Source organism: Prunus avium, chromosome 6, assembly GCF_965620075.1.
Source record: "Prunus avium chromosome 6, drPruAviu1.hap1.1, whole genome shotgun sequence".
NCBI classification, from domain to species: Eukaryota; Viridiplantae; Streptophyta; class Magnoliopsida; order Rosales; family Rosaceae; genus Prunus; species Prunus avium.
In genome coordinates, this window is record NC_142289.1 from 25,493,830 (window position 1) to 25,515,469 (window position 21,640).

At 40.0% G+C, this 21,640-nt stretch overlaps 2 non-coding genes across 2 annotated transcripts; both read right to left on the reverse strand.

Annotated features, from left to right (window-relative positions):
• Positions 1-3,571: 3,571 nt before the first annotated feature.
• LOC148293910 (small nucleolar RNA R71) lies at positions 3,572-3,678 on the reverse strand. The gene has a single exon (XR_015836901.1). It is a non-coding gene; the product is annotated as a small nucleolar RNA R71 (small nucleolar RNA).
• A 14,257-nt stretch (positions 3,679-17,935) lies between these two features.
• On the reverse strand, positions 17,936-18,042 carry LOC148293911 (small nucleolar RNA R71). Its single transcript, XR_015836902.1, has one exon. It is a non-coding gene; the product is annotated as a small nucleolar RNA R71 (small nucleolar RNA).
• Between the last annotated feature and the right edge of the window lie 3,598 nt (positions 18,043-21,640).

A 21,640-nucleotide genomic window follows, 5' to 3' on the forward strand; every position in this document is an offset into this window, starting at 1 on the left:
CTTATCTAGAATTTCAAAAGGTCCAACAAATCTGGGAGATAACTTTCCTTTCTTCTTACCAAATCTTATCACTCCATTCACTGGTGAAACTTTCAAAAACACATGGTCACCAACTTCAAATTCCACACTCCGCCGTTTCTTATCTGCATAACTCTTCTGACGGCTCTGTGCTGTGTGAATTCTATCTCTTATGATAGAAACCATCTCTGTAGTCTCTTGAACTACATCGGTACCCATTACTTTATTATCACCTACCTCAGCCCAACAAACAGATGATCTACATGGTCTTCCATACAATGCTTCATATGGTGCCATACCGATACTAGAGTGATAACTGTTGTTATAGGCAAATTCTATCAAAGCCAAATGTTCATCCCAATTTCCCTTAAAATCCAAGACACATGCCCGAAGCATATCCTCCATCACTTGATTCACCGGTTCAGTTTGACCATCAGTTTGAGGGTGAAAAGCTATACTCATATCCAATCTAGTTCCCATGGCCTTTTGGAAACTACTCCAAAACTTAGAAGTGAAACGAGCATCCCTATCCAAGACAATGGATACAGGAATCCTGTGGAGTTTCACCACCTCACGAATGTAGAGCTTACTCAGTGTGTCCACTGAATACTTCATAGATACAGGCATAAAATGTGCAAATTTTGTCAATCAGTCCACAATAACCCAAATTGCATCATGACCCTGCTTAGTCTTAGGCAATCTGTTCGGTTCTTTTTTACACATGATTTTTCATGTTATTCACCCACTATTTTGAGTTAGTTCTTGACATTTTATAGCTTTTTACTTCTTTTTTGTGTTTTAATAGGTTTTACCTTGGTTGGGATGAAAATGAGCTAAAAGTGCATTATTAGTCATAAATTCTGTTTTTGTTCATTTTCGTAGGTCAACTTCTTGGCCTGGGATCAACATGCTCTGGTGCTCGGATGAGGTCATGATCTTCATGAGACTTGTTCCAATGGATGTTAACTACAACATATCCAAATTTGAGCTCCATTGGACAAGTATTGCCTATCCAACCAATCCAGCATGTTACCACAGCTCTGGAAATCCGGATTTGGCCAGCTTTTACCTCCTTTGTGTCATCTTAATTTCTTGTTACCATAACTCTTGGTAACAAGGAATTACCTTTGCAAATGAGATATTTTCTGAAGCTTTTGGCATCTTTGTGAAGTCAAGGCTTCATCATGGCAAAGGGGACAAGGGCAAAGGCTTTAACTAAAGTATGAGTTTTATATTATATTTGTGAGCTGGAAATTGATGGGCAATGGAAAGTTAATTGCAATCTGAAGTGGGAGAGGTTTTGAACGTGGGTAGCCAATTCATTCGATGATTCTACACAATTGAGAGCAGATTTTGGAGCTTGGAGCTAGGAGAAAGCCAAGGTGCAGTCAAGAAAAGTGGAGAAGAAGACTTCCACCATTGATGATCTTGAAGCTTTCATCATTTTCTGAAAATCTGTAAACTCTTTCTAATTTCATTTTGAATTTGTGTTTGAAATGATTATGAGGAACTAAACTCCATAGCTAGGGCTTAGGTTGAAGCCCTAAACATGATTACCTTTTTGTTTTGATGCTTGAGTGTATGAATTTCTAGATATTGTTGATGAATTCCAATTCACCAAATTAATCTATCCTTGATGTATGTTCTTCTTTGATTGATCACCTTTGAAAGCATGCTTCTTGAGATTGTTGGGATTATGTGTATCCTCATGTTATCCTAAGCAATAAATGGATGAAGTAAGAATCATCCATGTGAATTGGTTTCTTGAATACCTAATGTAAACACCATGCTATTAGGATTCTTGTGATGTTCATATTCTCTTTGAACTTAATGGGTTCTCCTTGTAATTGAATCGAAGTACGAACCATACCTAGGTTCGGTTATGAGGAGGGCACAAGTATTGTAGCACGAACCATGCACTTTACGTATATTAGAGAGAATCAATGCGTCTTGAGCCACGACCCATGGTCTTGATTGCGAACATCTTCATCAACACGTTTAGAGTTCATTACTTGAGTATTTATGAACATAGGTAGAATTGTTTAGGGTGGATTCCGAAACCCTAGTGTTTGTTACATTTTAATTTCACAATTCGATAATTCATCTCTGCCTTTCTCATTTAAATTCAAAGTCCATTTACTTTCATGCAATAGAAATAGGTTACTTCAAACAAATCAAAACCCCCCCCCCAATGTGTGTGTGAGTTGCGTGTTTGACACGTTACGTGTCTTTGTTACTAAATTCTATTTGTTTCCGTAATTGTTTTGGACTTTTGGTCCGCGTAGTGTTCTTCCATTTTCTGTGCTGAATTCAACCGTATAAAGAACGTGAATTTTGGACGTACGGTTGGAAAGTTATAGGCAAAACACTGGATAGAGGTTGAAACTGGAAAAACAGAGAAAACGACTCTGCCCAAGAACGACCGGTCGCTAGTGTCTCACGACCGGTCGCTCAGCACACAATTCTGAAGTTTCGACTCTGTACTAAAACGACCGGTCGCTTTTACCTCACGACCGGTCGCCAGACAAAAAAACGACCGGTCGCTCTTAACAAACGACCGGTCGCTGGTCACTGTTCACAGCACAATTCTTTTTTTTGTTTTGTTTTGTTTGTTTCTTTTATATTTCTTTTTAGTTTCAAATTTTCATTTGTGCATTGTGGTGTGTTAGTTAAGTGTTCTTTTTGTACTCGAATTAGAACTTATAGACAACCGACAAGTTCTTCGTGGGATCGACCCCGTACTTATACAATCTATACTTCGATAGATTCGTGCACTTGCGGGTATTTTTAATTGGTTGTTTGCACATTAAATTGTGTCCTTTTAGGAATGCAACAATTTTTGGCGCCGTTGCCGGGGAACTGGCACGGTTGCTTATATGTTTTGTTTGAGTATATTTAGAGTACTTAATTTTATTTTCATTTTTTTTCTTTGTTTGTCATTTCATTTTATTTGAGTTTGTTTTTGTTTTCTTCTTATTGCAGGAACATTTTGCTTATGTCCCTTCTGAATTTGGATATTTCATTAGATAGCACTGTAGAAGATATCCAAGCTCAAGCTTTGAGAGAAAGGAACATCCAACTAGCTGTGTCTACTCCATTGCCTTTTTCACTCTCGCCATTTTCATCATCACCAAGCTCACCAAAAGTCGAGTCACCTCCACCTTCACCAATGGCGGCAGCAGCTGCAAATGCGGAACTTACTATGCAAGAATACTCTTCACCGCCAACAACTGGACAACCATCTTGCATAGTATATCCCGCAAGCACTTTGGAAAACTTTGAGTTGAGATCGGGCATGATACACATATTGCCTAAGTTCTTGGGAAATCCTGGAGAAAATCCTAATGCACATATCCTAGACTTTGAGGAAGTGTGTTCCACAATAAAGATTGAAGGCATGAGTAGTGATGAGATAAGAATGAGACTTTTCTCATTTAGTTTGAAGGATACAGCAAAGGAATGGCTTCACTATCTACCTCCAAATTCCATCACAACATGGACGGATCTTGCTACAAAGTTCTTGCAACATTTTTTCCCAGCACAAAGGACAAATGAACTCCGAAGTCAGATTACAGGAATTCTGCAAAGGCCGGGAGAAAGCTTCCAGGATTATTGGGACCGTTTCAAGAAACTTCTAATCACTTGTCCGCATCATAACATACAAGCTTGGCTTCTAATGCAACACTTCTATGAAGGACTTTTTGAAGCGGACCAAAACAATGTGAATGCAGCTGCAGGAGGAACTATAATGACCAAGACTCCAACAGAACTGCGAGCAATATTTGATCTTGTTGCTGCAAATGCTCGCCAATATAATTCAAGGCAAAGACCAGTCAGAAAAGGGGAATCCTATGATGTAAGTACCCTTTCTAGTATGGAAGCTCAGATTGCAAACCTAACCAACATGGTGAAGAAATTGGCACCGGGATCATCCAAGGTTTGTGCATTTTGCTCCACAATTGGTCATGACACTGAGGATTGTCCCTTGGCACATGAGGAAGCAAATGCAGTGGGCTCATTTCAAAGAAATCAGTGGCCTAAGAATGATCCTTTCTCACAAACATACAATCCGGGGTGGAGAAATCATCCAAATTTCAGGTGGAGTGACAATTCGAATGTTCAACAAGGGCCAACTCAACCATCTCAAGGGCCAACTCACCCACCTCAAGGTCAACAACATACTCGCCCACCTCATGGTCAAATGCACTACTACAATCCACCACAACCACCACCTCAACCACAATCTACAGGAAAATCTTTGGAAGAACTTGTTGCTTCCATGGCTAGAAACACAGATAGTTTCATCACTGAGACAAAAAGCTACATGCAGAGGAATGACACCCACATGCAGAAAACGGATAAGGCCATTGCTAATCTAGAAAATCAAGTGGGACAAATTGCTCAAGCTTTGAGTCAAAGGGAACCTGGTATGATGCCTAGCCAACCAGAGATTAATCCAACTGGGCGTGAGCATGTTCAAGCAGTTACCTTGAGAACTGGTAAGGTAATTGGTGAAATAAATGGTTCTAAAGATTTGATTCACAATGTTGATGACATGCAGGTTGAACAAGTGGCTGAGCCTAAAGAAAAGGATGAAAGCAACAAAGAGAGAGATAAGCAAGCAGCTTCTTCATCCGAGTGGATCCCAAAGCATGAACTTGCAAGAAGGGCAAGAAAGGAGAAGGTAAGTCGTGAACCTACTGACGAAGAAATCTTACGTGCTCCTTTTCCTCACAGGCTTATGAGTTCTAAAAAAATTCAACAAGCCAAGGAAATATTGGAAACCTTCAGAAAAGTGCAAGTCAATATTCCTCTCTTGGATGCAATCAAGCAAATTCCGAGTTATGCAAAGTTTTTGAAGGACCTTTGTACCACCAAGAGGAGATTCCAAGATCATGAAACGGTTGCACTAACGGAAAAAGCTTCTGCTGTTTTGCAAAGGAAGCTCCCTCCCAAATTGAAAGATCCAGGAAGTTTTACAATTCCTTGCATAATTGGAGATAAATTGTTTGACAAAGCTTTACTTGATTTAGGTGCTTCAATTAATCTGATGCCTTATTCTGTTTTTGAAGCCCTTAACTTAGGTGATCTTAAACCAACTTCTGTTAGCATTCAATTGGCGGACCGATCAGTGAGATATCCAAGAGGAATTTTGGAAGATGTACTTGTGAAAGTAAATGATCTCATCTTACCAGCTGACTTTTTGGTGCTAGAGATGGAAGAAGCTCCTATTCCGGGTGCGGATCTTCCATTGATTCTTGGCCGCCCTTTCATGGCCACTGCAGATACTGTGATCAATGTTCGACAAGGAACATTGACAATGACAGTTCAAGGGGAAACAATAAAGTTCAAAGTTTATGATGCCTTCAAACTCCCCAATGATGAACATGAATGTTTTCGTATTGATACATTGTGTCATATTGTGCAAAATACATTTAATAGTACTCATGGTACAGATTCATTAGAAAAGGTGTTGACACAAAATCCTCAAGTTGCTGAAATTGTTGATAATGAGTTACTTGAGGCTGTGAAATTCCTTGATGCATGTCCAGCCATACCACGTAAGTACACTCCAAATTTTATACCTTTGCCAGTCAATACTGAAAAGCTTGTTCCTTCTCTTGACAGGGCACCCGAGTTAGAGCTCAAACCATTGCCATCCCACTTGAAGTATGTTTATTTAGGTAAAACAGAGACATTGCCCGTGATTATTGCTAGCAATCTCAATGTGGAAAATGAACAGAAGTTGATGCAAGTGTTAAGAGAACACAAGGGAGCAATTGGTTGGAGTATTGCGGACATCAAGGGAATAAGCCCAACAAGATGCATGCATAGAATTTTACTGGAAATTGATTCCAAACCCACAAAGGATGCTCAACGCAGGTTAAACCCAATCATGACAGAGGTAGTCCGAAAAGAAATTCTGAAGCTATTGGATGTGGGTATAATTTATCCTATTTCCGATAGCAAGTGGGTAAGCCCGGTCCAAGTGCTTCCTAAAAAGTCAGGAATAACTGTTGTAAGAAATGAGGGAAATGAACTTATTCCTTCTCGTGTCAAAACGGGATGGCGTGTTTGTATTGATTATAGAAAATTAAATACCGCCACCCGAAAAGATCATTTTCCATTACCATTTATTGACCAAATGCTTGAACGTCTTGCAGGTCACAGTTACTACTGCTTCTTGGATGGCTATTCAGGATACAATCAAATTGCCATCGCTCCTGAAGACCAACACAAGACGACATTCACATGTCCTTATGGTACCTTCGCCTACCGGCGTATGCCATTTGGATTGTGTAATGCCCCGGCCACCTTCCAACGATGCATGATGAGTATTTTCTCCGATATGGTAGAAAAATTTATTGAAGTATTCATGGATGATTTTAGTGTGTTTGGTCATTCATTTGATTCATGCCTTAACAACTTGTCTTTAGTTTTGCAAAGATGCCGGGAATGCAACTTAGTTCTCAATTGGGAAAAGTGTCATTTCATGGTACAACAGGGAATCGTTTTAGGTCATGTGATTTCCAGTCAAGGCATTGAGGTTGACAGAGCCAAAGTAGATGTGATAAGCGGGTTGTCACCTCCCACATCAGTGAAAGAGATCCGATCCTTCTTAGGACATGCCGGGTTCTATAGAAGATTCATAAAAGATTTTTCTAAGATCTCTCGACCATTGTGTAGCTTGCTTGCCAAAGATGCAAATTTTGATCTTAATGATGAATGTTTGGCAGCTTTTCAAAGGCTCAAAACTCTTCTCACAACTGCACCTATCATTATGCCTCCAAATTGGAATTTACCTTTTGAATTAATGTGTGATGCATCTGATTTTGCAGTTGGAGCTGTATTAGGACAAAGAGTTGAGAAGAGATTGCATGCAATATATTATGCAAGCCGTACCCTTAATGATGCTCAGTTGAACTATTCAACTACTGAGAAAGAGCTGTTAGCTGTAATTTTTGCTTTAGAGAAATTTCGTTCGTACTTGATAGGCTCTAAAGTAATTGTTTTCACTGATCATGCAGCTTTGAAATATCTCTTGGCAAAGAAGGAAGCAAAACCAAGATTGATACGATGGGTTTTGTTGCTCCAAGAGTTTGATATTGAAATCAGAGATAAGAAGGGATCGGAGAATGTGGTAGCTGACCACCTTAGCCGATTGATCACTAACTCCAATACCGAAGAAGACACTCTTCCTCTTCGTGAATCCTTTCCTGATGAGCAACTTTTTGCATTACAAATTTCTGACCCATGGTATGCTGACATTATCAACTTTCTCGCTACAGGAAATATACCAAGGGATTTGTCAAGAGGTCAAAAGGACAAATTGCTGAAAACCACCAAGTCCTATGTGTGGGATGACCCATATTTGTGGAAGTATTGTTCGGACTCCGTGATTAGGCGATGTGTTCCCGAGACCGAATCTCAGTCCATACTCACATTCTGTCATTCGAACGCATGTGGTGGCCACTTTGGAGCCAAGAAGACAGCTTTAAAAGTTTTGCAAAGTGGATTCTATTGGCCAAGCTTGTTCAAAGATGCATCACAATTCTGTCTATCTTGTGATAGGTGTCAACGAATGGGTAACATTTCATCTCGAAATCAAATGCCTTTAAACCCAATTCTAATTGTTGAAATATTTGATGTTTGGGGAATAGATTTCATGGGTCCATTTCCTTCATCTTTTGGAAATCTATTTATTCTACTTGCGGTTGATTATGTTTCAAAATGGGTGGAAGCAATTCCAACCAAGACTAATGATGCGAAAGTTGTTCTTAGCTTTCTTCGAGCCAATATCTTTTGTAGGTTTGGAACACCGAGGGCCATCATTAGTGATGGGGGATCCCATTTTTGCAACCGATCATTTGAGACCCTACTCAAGAAGTATGGCATAACTCACAAGGTGTCCACCCCCTATCACCCTCAGACTAGTGGACAAGTGGAGATTTCTAACAGAGAGGTGAAGCATATATTAGAGAAGACTGTTGGTCCTACTCGAAAGGATTGGTCTTTGCGCCTTAACGATGCTCTCTGGGCCTACCGAACTGCTTACAAAACTCCAATCGGTATGTCTCCATTTCGCTTAATCTTTGGTAAACCTTGTCATCTACCTGTTGAGCTTGAACACAGGGCCCTTTGGGCAATTAAGAAGTACAACTTCGACATGAAGGAAGCAGGAGATATCAGAAGGTTACAACTGAGCGAACTGGATGAGCTTCGCAATGATGCTTATGAGAACGCAAAAATTTACAAAGAAAAAACAAAGGCGTTTCATGATAAGCATATCATTAGAAGGTCGTTTGAAGTAGGGCAAAGAGTATTACTCTTTAACTCTAGGTTCAAACTCTTTCCAGGTAAGCTTCGTTCCCACTGGACTGGCCCATTTGTTGTTACTAATGTTTTTTCCTATGGTGCAGTTGAAATCCGACCAATAGGCATAGGAAAGGAATTCAAAGTTAATGGGCATAGGTTGAAAATCTACCACGAAAATACTTTGCATCAAGAAGATGAAGTGCTTCACTTCATTGATATACATTCGGGGATGCAAAACTGAGTTGGGAAGGTAAGTCCTTAATAAAGTTTTCAACCCAAAAAAAAAAAAAAAAAAAAAAAAAAAAAAAAAAAAGAGAGAGAGAGAACGACCGGTCGTACATGCCTCGCGACCGGTCGTTCGTTTGGAGTTTCAGAAAAAAATTGAATCTGCTTCGAAACGACCGGTCGCTTTTCACTCGCGACCGGTCGCTCGTTGTTTTTCTTAAAATTGAATCTGCTTCAAAGCGACCGGTCGCTTTTCACTCGCGACCGGTCGCTCGTCGCAATTTTTTTTAAAAACCGTCTTTTTCTTTCCTTTCTCTCTTCTCTCTCCTCACTTCCTCTTCTTCCCAGCGACAGACCCACCCCCCCCCTTCGACTTCTCTCTTCTCCCTCCCTCTACCTCCCTCACAACCCACCCTAATCCTAACCCAAATCACACTTTTCTCACTTAATTTTTCGAGTAGAATCCGTTTTTGGCATCTATTCCTTGAAATTTCAAGTGTTTTCTTCAATTTGAGGTGATTTTCAGTTAGGGTTACTGTAGCACAAAGGTAATTTTCGAATTTTTCTTGGTGTTTTCTCTTTGATTTTCTTACTCTAATGCATTCCTATAGTTGTTTTGTTTCTAATTTGTTGTTTCTCTTGTTTTTGTTTTGGGTTTGGCTTGTGTTTATCATTTGGTGTGATTTTCCTCAATTGGGTATGTTTTTCTCACTCTCAATCTCTTATTTGATTATTGTTGTTGTTATTTGTGTTTATTATTGGAATTTTGTCATTTTGGTTGAATGTTGGGAATGTTGTTTACATTTTGGAATTTTGGCTTAATTGTGCATTGTGATTAATATTGTGGCATTGTGGTATTTTACATTGTGATTAAATTGTTGACTCGTTCGAATTGGTGTATATTTGTATTGTGGCAAATTTTGGCTATGTGCATGCATTTTGGTTTTGATATTGGTATAATTGTGGCGTATTGCATGTTTGGGAACTGTGGCATGAATTTTGTTGTTGATTTGTTTTGTGCATATTGTTTTTTTTTCTCCTTAGATGTCTAGAGCTAGACAGGGTGCCAGAGGGGGTGCATCTTCTTCACGAAGTGCACCTCAACCGGAAGAGGCAATGCTCACTGCCACTGTGGTTACTGAGCGTAACTTAGATCTTAGTCCCTCCATCCAAACCGCTGGACTTATTCAAGTCCGGCACCTTATTAGGGACCGAAACCTCCTACCCTTAGCTCACATCTATGCAAAATATAATGAATCAATTGTGCGTGAGTTTTATGCCGCTTTCCCTAGGGAAGAACTTAGACGTAATGCAGAGGTGCCCCTTAAGGTTCGGGGCAAAAATATTGTACTATCCACCTCCATTATCTCTGAGGTTCTTCAAATAAGTGACAGAGAGAATACTGTTAATTGGAGACAATTTTTGGGTGAGGATTTTGACATGCAAAGGGCAGCTGAAACACTTTTTTATGCTGACCCTGCTGCCTTTGCATTTCAAACTAAAAAGACTGTCCTCATTCAGGGTAAGTTGACACCCTACTTTGCCATCCTGTGGAGCTTTGTGCGCCACAACATTTATCCATCCGGCCAACGGTCGGAAATTCCATCAGTAGGGGTCAAGCTCCTGCAAATTTTGCATGAGGGAACTTTTATCCTACCAGTTGTTGACATCATTTTTGAACGCCTGAAGGCTTGTGCACGTAAGAAAAGCATAATTTATTATCCTTGCCTTGTTAGCATGATTTGTGACCGCTCAGGTGTTCGGGCTCGCCCCACTGATATATATGTTGAGCCCATGGGTCCCATTTCGGACACTTCTGTGTCCAAGAGTATCTCTCAGAGGCGCCATGCACATGCACCTGCACCCGCACCTGCTCCAGTGCCGCCTCATATGCCACCACCACCACCACACGGGCCGGCCTCATTCCAGCCATTCCCGCCTGCTCCCACTGTCGACACTTCTGCTTGGGAGCCCTCTCTCCAAGCCATTTGGGACTTGCAGATGCTCCAGTATCAGCAGATGCAACATATGAGCACTTCCATTGACGCCATTTGGACGCACCTCCAGATGCCAGGTCATCCCGGGACCTCTGCACATGTTGATGGTGATCATGTTGATGGTGATGATGATGATGAGACTGATGATGATCAGTAGTACTTTGAGCTTTGTACCCTTTTGAACTTTTAATTTATTTTGTTTTTGGGTTTTATTTTGAGACGGTTATTAGTTTGTTTGTTTCAACTTTTACTGTTAGTTCAACTTTTAATTGTTTACTATTTCTTTTATTTTGTGATTATCCATCCCAATTTTTCTATATGGCATTGTTTAGTATTAAATCTCCATCATTTATAAACATTGTTTCATATAAGTTTGGGAAGTAGGTTGTTTATGTCTTTGCACTCAGAATTTTGGATCAAATGCTTATTTCATTCCAAAACATGTGATTCTACACACAAATTTATAAAAAAAAAAAAAAAAAAAAAAAAACAATAAATTTATGAATCACTTGTTTCTCTTGCATTTTGAGCTAGCTGAGGCTTCTGCTAATTGCCTCTGTCTGTTCTTGCTTGTAGAATCTGCAGCAGCTCTACATGATCTTCGTTCCTTTTCTGCAGCATCTCTACATGCTGGTTGGCGCTGTAGAGCCGCTTCTGCAGGTCCGCCACCAGAGCTTTCAGGACCGCCACCTCCTCACTCAGTGCCCCGCACTCTCGTGTTCTCGCCAGTAGGCGCATGCCCAAATTTGTGGCCGAGACCGCGTTGAGCACGGTTAGATTGTGGGACTCGTCCACTGCCATCTGGTCAGACCTCTGCGCCACATGCAGGTGATCTGCAACTGTCAGTCTGCTGACAGTCATGCCCTCCGGCATTACTGCCCTTCGCGGCACCACCTCAGAGAAGTTTGAGGCCGAGCCATGGTGGTATGAGGAGTTTGGGAAGATAGGGTTTGGAGGAGCCCTTATCTGGGAATTTGGTGGTGCTAGTGACAGCTCAAGGTTGAGATCATCAAGGTGAGTACATGTGGATGCCATTGTTTTGTCTTTGGATGTTTTTGATGGTTTTCCTTGAGTTTGCAGAAAGAATTGCAGGGTACTCTTCCGCTTGCAGAGGCGTGGCTTAAATAAGACATATGCAGATGAGAGGGAGAGCCAACGCCATTTCGGATTTCCCGGGCACGCTCGACCTAATCGCTTCAAGGGGGAGCACATTAACTTTCACTTTACTTTTCTTTTTTCCGTGTTTTTCTAGTGTTTTGTGTTTTTGCCTTTCCCTTTCGGCTATCACCTTTGTCTTATTTTAGTTAGGGAAGTGTGTTTTCCCTTTCGGCTGTCGTCTTTGTTTTGTTTGGGAAGTGTGCATCTTTTTCTTTTCCAACTTCATTTCTTTTATTTCTGACAAAAAAAAAAAAAAAAACAAAAAAAAAAAAAAACAAAAAAACAAAAAAACAAAAAAAAAAAAAACAAAAAAAAACAACAAACAAATACACGGAAAGGGCAAAGACAACCAGGCACACCACTAATACATTAGAAATTATTCTTTCACAGTGCTCGGTGTCTCGGCCATTGGACCTTTGAGTTTAGCCCTATGGCTATCCTCTTCCGGGGCTTCACGCACAGCCTCTTGGGGCTCATCACTCGAGCTCCCAAAGATCGCACTCTTAGCTTGAGCATACCTACTCTCGCGATCGGTTTTCTTGCGTTTACCCGGTTGGTCCAGGTCCTCCAGCTGCTTTCTCATGTCATGGGCGTAAACACTTACCATCTTTGAGAGATTTTGGTTCTCTTCCCGCAACGCCTCTAGCTGGTGTCGATTCACCTCCACTATCCTTGCCCTTTCCCTTTTTAAACTTTTAATAATACTCTGGCACTCTTCCACCATACTTCGCTCCGCCGCCAACTGACCTCTTAGCACCTCCACTTCATGGGACTTCGCAAGTAGGCGATGACCCACACTTGCGACTGTTGCGGTGCTTTGCACGCTTAGTGCCAGAGCATCGCTCACGACCCGGTTGTCATCCCTTGATCCCAGCACCCGTATATCCTTGGGAGTTACTAGATTTCTAGCAACTCCAAGGGCAACATCGTTGTCCAGCAGTATCGAGTCATTCACTGTCACGTGCCCCCGTGCAGAGGCAAAGTAGGGCATCCACACTGGTGCCACTGCTTGGCCCCGAGTCTGAGTCGGTGGAGCTAGGTTGAGATCCAGCGAGAATGGGTAGGAAGAAGCCATTTGAACTTTCTTTTCTTTTGTTCTTTTTTTTTCTCTGTTGTGTGTTTCTGCGTTTGTGTGTTTTTTCCCCAACTCTTTCTCTTCTTCTTTTATAGAGTTAGTTTCTACGTAACCCTAGACACGGCGCTTCTGCGTTTTGCGCGGCCCTTACGGCCTATCCCCTTAGGTCACCTCACCTGGTCCCCAACCCCTTTAATTACAGTTCTGCCTTTCAGCACTTTTGAGAAACAAAAGTCGTCACACCTTCCTATGAAGCCAATAATTCTGGCTTGGGACCGAGAGAGAGACCGCTGCTTGTCGACACGTCTCTCACTTTGTTTCCCGTGACTCACAGGTGCCGAGACTTCAGGGCCCACTTTTTTCTATTTTACTGAGTCCTCGCTCTTTGTGCTTCTGACTTGGTTTCTCTGTTTTTTTATTTTTATTTTATTTTTTTTATTTACTTTCTTCGCTTTTGGGCTTTCGTTTGGGTTGGGCTTTCATTTGGTTTGTGCATTTCATTGGGCTGGATTTCTGCATGTGTAAGATTGTTGTTAGGGCTTACTGTTTGGTTTTGTTTGGTGTTGTTTTGTTTTGTTTTGTTTTGCAACCGTGTTGTAGTTGTTTTTCTTTTTTTTGTTTTTGTATTTACTTGCTCTTTCCCTTTATTTCTTGTTATAACGTTGTTAATGCCTGAATTCTTTAACATTGAGGACAATGTTTATTTCTAAGTTTGGGAAGGGATAGCAAGTCTTTTTCGTTTCGCTTAAATTCTTGCTTTAATTTGTTCTGTTTTCTTTTCAGTTTTGAGTTTTTTTTTTGTTTTCAAGTCACTTTCCGGACATATATGATGAGATTGTGATGAATGTTTACATGACTTGATTGAAGATGTTAAAAAAAAAATAAATAATAAAAAAAAATAATAATTTGTTATTCACTAAATGGCATCGTTCTAGCATGATATGTTTGAAACCCTCTATGCACTTGCCATTTGTTTCATAATTCTCCAGTTGAGGGACTTGCATGATCCAAAGAATTGTATCAAGCATGAATTAGACTTGTATAACCATATAATGTGAGCTTTGAGCCTTGTGCTTCAATTCATGAGTGTTATACACATATTCTTACTTTTCTTGTCATCTGAGTTGTTGTCTGATCTCATTATTCATTGATTTGGTTGAGCACTTAAAAGTTACTCATTCTTGTGCAATTTGATTACATGACATTTGAGAAATGATATTAAGGCCCTCTTTGGACCGTTTGTGCCTTTCAAGCTAACCCTATGCATGCTTAAGCATGATTTTCCATTGTTAACCACCTTGAGCCTATATGTATGCCTTTTCTTTCAAGTAACCAATTATTACTTCTAGCCTTAGCCTGAAAAACAAGAATTCACCTTTCTAAGGAACTCGTGAGCTTTAATTTAGATGTGTTTTTCATGCTAAGTTTGGGAAGGGTTATTACATTCTTTAAAAATAAAAAATAAAAAAAAAAAAAAAAAGTACTTCACTCAAAGGGTGAAAGAAAAGAGAAAAGTCGTGGTTAAGTGGCAATGGTTTCAATTTCAATTCCATGTTTCTTGGTTGTTCAAATGGAAGGAAGGAGTGTGAATCATAATTAGTGGAGGTATAAGGCTTTGTGGTCTATTTGATCACCAAAAACTGAGTGAAAATCTCAAGCGTGATGTTTCAAAGTCTTTTAGTCAACGATTATATGCTCTTACATTGTGAGTTCCTTGGACTTTGTTGTATCCATATCTTTCATTTCTTACTCACCTTACACCCTTAGCCCCATTACAACCTATAATAAAGACCTAAATTGATCCTAAATGTCATGTGATTGATTTGCACACATTTTTCAGCTTTTAAGTGTTTAGCATCCTTCTTGAGATCATATTCATGCATGTTTTTTCATCTTGCTAATTTGGAGTTAAGTCCCTTATGGTTTAACTCTATTCTCATATTTACTATTGAGTGATGCATTGTAACCCTCTTCCGAGTGATTCATTTGTGAGAGGACAACTTTGGTGAGATTTGAAGTTACATTTGTGCTTGGTATGATTTTTGAAGTTGTGTGAAAACTGAAATTGGAGAATGAGTTCCATTTGGCTATCACACTACTACACTTGAGCATGTTGTGTTCTGAACTTTGCTGCCTTGTGAATGATGTCTAAACCGAGTTTTTCTTGTGAAAACTTTTGAGTCAGTTGCATAAGTCACTCTCTCTTTGGAAAGTGTTCGGAAAGTTTTGTTTCGAGTCTTGTTTTAGTTTCTGTTTTGCTCGAGGACTAGCAAAAGATAAGTTTGGGAAGTTTGTTCGGTTCTTTTTTACACATGATTTTTCATGTTATTCACCCACTATTTTGAGTTAGTTCTTGACATTTTATAGCTTTTTACTTCTTTTTTGTGTTTTAATAGGTTTTACCTTGGTTGGGATGAAAATGAGCTAAAAGTGCATTATTAGTCATAAATTCTGTTTTTGTTCATTTTCGTAGGTCAACTTCTTGGCCTGGGATCAACATGCTCTGGTGCTCGGATGAGGTCATGATCTTCATGAGACTTGTTCCAATGGATGTTAACTACAACATATCCAAATTTGAGCTCCATTGGACAAGTATTGCCTATCCAACCAATCCAGCATGTTACCACAGCTCTGGAAATCCGGATTTGGCCAGCTTTTACCTCCTTTGTGTCATCTTAATTTCTTGTTACCATAACTCTTGGTAACAAGGAATTACCTTTGCAAATGAGATATTTTCTGAAGCTTTTGGCATCTTTGTGAAGTCAAGGCTTCATCATGGCAAAGGGGACAAGGGCAAAGGCTTTAACTAAAGTATGAGTTTTATATTATATTTGTGAGCTGGAAATTGATGGGCAATGGAAAGTTAATTGCAATCTGAAGTGGGAGAGGTTTTGAACGTGGGTAGCCAATTCATTCGATGATTCTACACAATTGAGAGCAGATTTTGGAGCTTGGAGCTAGGAGAAAGCCAAGGTGCAGTCAAGAAAAGTGGAGAAGAAGACTTCCACCATTGATGATCTTGAAGCTTTCATCATTTTCTGAAAATCTGTAAACTCTTTCTAATTTCATTTTGAATTTGTGTTTGAAATGATTATGAGGAACTAAACTCCATAGCTAGGGCTTAGGTTGAAGCCCTAAACATGATTACCTTTTTGTTTTGATGCTTGAGTGTATGAATTTCTAGATATTGTTGATGAATTCCAATTCACCAAATTAATCTATCCTTGATGTATGTTCTTCTTTGATTGATCACCTTTGAAAGCATGCTTCTTGAGATTGTTGGGATTATGTGTATCCTCATGTTATCCTAAGCAATAAATGGATGAAGTAAGAATCATCCATGTGAATTGGTTTCTTGAATACCTAATGTAAACACCATGCTATTAGGATTCTTGTGATGTTCATATTCTCTTTGAACTTAATGGGTTCTCCTTGTAATTGAATCGAAGTACGAACCATACCTAGGTTCGGTTATGAGGAGGGCACAAGTATTGTAGCACGAACCATGCACTTTACGTATATTAGAGAGAATCAATGCGTCTTGAGCCACGACCCATGGTCTTGATTGCGAACATCTTCATCAACACGTTTAGAGTTCATTACTTGAGTATTTATGAACATAGGTAGAATTGTTTAGGGTGGATTCCGAAACCCTAGTGTTTGTTACATTTTAATTTCACAATTCGATAATTCATCTCTGCCTTTCTCATTTAAATTCAAAGTCCATTTACTTTCATGCAATAGAAATAGGTTACTTCAAACAAATCAAACCCCCCCCCCCCCAATGCGTGTGTGAGTTGCGTGTTTGACACGTTACGTGTCTTTGTTACTAAATTCTATTTGTTTCCGTAATTGTTTTGGACTTTTGGTCCGCGTAGTGTTCTTCCATTTTCTGTGCTGAATTCAACCGTATAAAGAACGTGAATTTTGGACGTACGGTTGGAAAGTTATAGGCAAAACACTGGATAGAGGTTGAAACTGGAAAAACAGAGAAAACGACTCTGCCCAAGAACGACCGGTCGCTAGTGTCTCACGACCGGTCGCTCAGCACACAATTCTGAAGTTTCGACTCTGTACTAAAACGACCGGTCGCTTTTACCTCACGACCGGTCGCCAGACAAAAAAACGACCGGTCGCTCTTAACAAACGACCGGTCGCTGGTCACTGTTCACAGCACAATTCTTTTTTTTGTTTTGTTTTGTTTGTTTCTTTTATATTTCTTTTTAGTTTCAAATTTTCATTTGTGCATTGTGGTGTGTTAGTTAAGTGTTCTTTTTGTACTCGAATTAGAACTTATAGACAACCGACAAGTTCTTCGTGGGATCGACCCCGTACTTATACAATCTATACTTCGATAGATTCGTGCACTTGCGGGTATTTTTAATTGGTTGTTTGCACATTAAATTGTGTCCTTTTAGGAATGCAACAATTTTTGGCGCCGTTGCCGGGGAACTGGCACGGTTGCTTATATGTTTTGTTTGAGTATATTTAGAGTACTTAATTTTATTTTCATTTTTTTTCTTTGTTTGTCATTTCATTTTATTTGAGTTTGTTTTTGTTTTCTTCTTATTGCAGGAACATTTTGCTTATGTCCCTTCTGAATTTGGATATTTCATTAGATAGCACTGTAGAAGATATCCAAGCTCAAGCTTTGAGAGAAAGGAACATCCAACTAGCTGTGTCTACTCCATTGCCTTTTTCACTCTCGCCATTTTCATCATCACCAAGCTCACCAAAAGTCGAGTCACCTCCACCTTCACCAATGGCGGCAGCAGCTGCAAATGCGGAACTTACTATGCAAGAATACTCTTCACCGCCAACAACTGGACAACCATCTTGCATAGTATATCCCGCAAGCACTTTGGAAAACTTTGAGTTGAGATCGGGCATGATACACATATTGCCTAAGTTCTTGGGAAATCCTGGAGAAAATCCTAATGCACATATCCTAGACTTTGAGGAAGTGTGTTCCACAATAAAGATTGAAGGCATGAGTAGTGATGAGATAAGAATGAGACTTTTCTCATTTAGTTTGAAGGATACAGCAAAGGAATGGCTTCACTATCTACCTCCAAATTCCATCACAACATGGACGGATCTTGCTACAAAGTTCTTGCAACATTTTTTCCCAGCACAAAGGACAAATGAACTCCGAAGTCAGATTACAGGAATTCTGCAAAGGCCGGGAGAAAGCTTCCAGGATTATTGGGACCGTTTCAAGAAACTTCTAATCACTTGTCCGCATCATAACATACAAGCTTGGCTTCTAATGCAACACTTCTATGAAGGACTTTTTGAAGCGGACCAAAACAATGTGAATGCAGCTGCAGGAGGAACTATAATGACCAAGACTCCAACAGAACTGCGAGCAATATTTGATCTTGTTGCTGCAAATGCTCGCCAATATAATTCAAGGCAAAGACCAGTCAGAAAAGGGGAATCCTATGATGTAAGTACCCTTTCTAGTATGGAAGCTCAGATTGCAAACCTAACCAACATGGTGAAGAAATTGGCACCGGGATCATCCAAGGTTTGTGCATTTTGCTCCACAATTGGTCATGACACTGAGGATTGTCCCTTGGCACATGAGGAAGCAAATGCAGTGGGCTCATTTCAAAGAAATCAGTGGCCTAAGAATGATCCTTTCTCACAAACATACAATCCGGGGTGGAGAAATCATCCAAATTTCAGGTGGAGTGACAATTCGAATGTTCAACAAGGGCCAACTCAACCATCTCAAGGGCCAACTCACCCACCTCAAGGTCAACAACATACTCGCCCACCTCATGGTCAAATGCACTACTACAATCCACCACAACCACCACCTCAACCACAATCTACAGGAAAATCTTTGGAAGAACTTGTTGCTTCCATGGCTAGAAACACAGATAGTTTCATCACTGAGACAAAAAGCTACATGCAGAGGAATGACACCCACATGCAGAAAACGGATAAGGCCATTGCTAATCTAGAAAATCAAGTGGGACAAATTGCTCAAGCTTTGAGTCAAAGGGAACCTGGTATGATGCCTAGCCAACCAGAGATTAATCCAACTGGGCGTGAGCATGTTCAAGCAGTTACCTTGAGAACTGGTAAGGTAATTGGTGAAATAAATGGTTCTAAAGATTTGATTCACAATGTTGATGACATGCAGGTTGAACAAGTGGCTGAGCCTAAAGAAAAGGATGAAAGCAACAAAGAGAGAGATAAGCAAGCAGCTTCTTCATCCGAGTGGATCCCAAAGCATGAACTTGCAAGAAGGGCAAGAAAGGAGAAGGTAAGTCGTGAACCTACTGACGAAGAAATCTTACGTGCTCCTTTTCCTCACAGGCTTATGAGTTCTAAAAAAATTCAACAAGCCAAGGAAATATTGGAAACCTTCAGAAAAGTGCAAGTCAATATTCCTCTCTTGGATGCAATCAAGCAAATTCCGAGTTATGCAAAGTTTTTGAAGGACCTTTGTACCACCAAGAGGAGATTCCAAGATCATGAAACGGTTGCACTAACGGAAAAAGCTTCTGCTGTTTTGCAAAGGAAGCTCCCTCCCAAATTGAAAGATCCAGGAAGTTTTACAATTCCTTGCATAATTGGAGATAAATTGTTTGACAAAGCTTTACTTGATTTAGGTGCTTCAATTAATCTGATGCCTTATTCTGTTTTTGAAGCCCTTAACTTAGGTGATCTTAAACCAACTTCTGTTAGCATTCAATTGGCGGACCGATCAGTGAGATATCCAAGAGGAATTTTGGAAGATGTACTTGTGAAAGTAAATGATCTCATCTTACCAGCTGACTTTTTGGTGCTAGAGATGGAAGAAGCTCCTATTCCGGGTGCGGATCTTCCATTGATTCTTGGCCGCCCTTTCATGGCCACTGCAGATACTGTGATCAATGTTCGACAAGGAACATTGACAATGACAGTTCAAGGGGAAACAATAAAGTTCAAAGTTTATGATGCCTTCAAACTCCCCAATGATGAACATGAATGTTTTCGTATTGATACATTGTGTCATATTGTGCAAAATACATTTAATAGTACTCATGGTACAGATTCATTAGAAAAGGTGTTGACACAAAATCCTCAAGTTGCTGAAATTGTTGATAATGAGTTACTTGAGGCTGTGAAATTCCTTGATGCATGTCCAGCCATACCACGTAAGTACACTCCAAATTTTATACCTTTGCCAGTCAATACTGAAAAGCTTGTTCCTTCTCTTGACAGGGCACCCGAGTTAGAGCTCAAACCATTGCCATCCCACTTGAAGTATGTTTATTTAGGTAAAACAGAGACATTGCCCGTGATTATTGCTAGCAATCTCAATGTGGAAAATGAACAGAAGTTGATGCAAGTGTTAAGAGAACACAAGGGAGCAATTGGTTGGAGTATTGCGGACATCAAGGGAATAAGCCCAACAAGATGCATGCATAGAATTTTACTGGAAATTGATTCCAAACCCACAAAGGATGCTCAACGCAGGTTAAACCCAATCATGACAGAGGTAGTCCGAAAAGAAATTCTGAAGCTATTGGATGTGGGTATAATTTATCCTATTTCCGATAGCAAGTGGGTAAGCCCGGTCCAAGTGCTTCCTAAAAAGTCAGGAATAACTGTTGTAAGAAATGAGGGAAATGAACTTATTCCTTCTCGTGTCAAAACGGGATGGCGTGTTTGTATTGATTATAGAAAATTAAATACCGCCACCCGAAAAGATCATTTTCCATTACCATTTATTGACCAAATGCTTGAACGTCTTGCAGGTCACAGTTACTACTGCTTCTTGGATGGCTATTCAGGATACAATCAAATTGCCATCGCTCCTGAAGACCAACACAAGACGACATTCACATGTCCTTATGGTACCTTCGCCTACCGGCGTATGCCATTTGGATTGTGTAATGCCCCGGCCACCTTCCAACGATGCATGATGAGTATTTTCTCCGATATGGTAGAAAAATTTATTGAAGTATTCATGGATGATTTTAGTGTGTTTGGTCATTCATTTGATTCATGCCTTAACAACTTGTCTTTAGTTTTGCAAAGATGCCGGGAATGCAACTTAGTTCTCAATTGGGAAAAGTGTCATTTCATGGTACAACAGGGAATCGTTTTAGGTCATGTGATTTCCAGTCAAGGCATTGAGGTTGACAGAGCCAAAGTAGATGTGATAAGCGGGTTGTCACCTCCCACATCAGTGAAAGAGATCCGATCCTTCTTAGGACATGCCGGGTTCTATAGAAGATTCATAAAAGATTTTTCTAAGATCTCTCGACCATTGTGTAGCTTGCTTGCCAAAGATGCAAATTTTGATCTTAATGATGAATGTTTGGCAGCTTTTCAAAGGCTCAAAACTCTTCTCACAACTGCACCTATCATTATGCCTCCAAATTGGAATTTACCTTTTGAATTAATGTGTGATGCATCTGATTTTGCAGTTGGAGCTGTATTAGGACAAAGAGTTGAGAAGAGATTGCATGCAATATATTATGCAAGCCGTACCCTTAATGATGCTCAGTTGAACTATTCAACTACTGAGAAAGAGCTGTTAGCTGTAATTTTTGCTTTAGAGAAATTTCGTTCGTACTTGATAGGCTCTAAAGTAATTGTTTTCACTGATCATGCAGCTTTGAAATATCTCTTGGCAAAGAAGGAAGCAAAACCAAGATTGATACGATGGGTTTTGTTGCTCCAAGAGTTTGATATTGAAATCAGAGATAAGAAGGGATCGGAGAATGTGGTAGCTGACCACCTTAGCCGATTGATCACTAACTCCAATACCGAAGAAGACACTCTTCCTCTTCGTGAATCCTTTCCTGATGAGCAACTTTTTGCATTACAAATTTCTGACCCATGG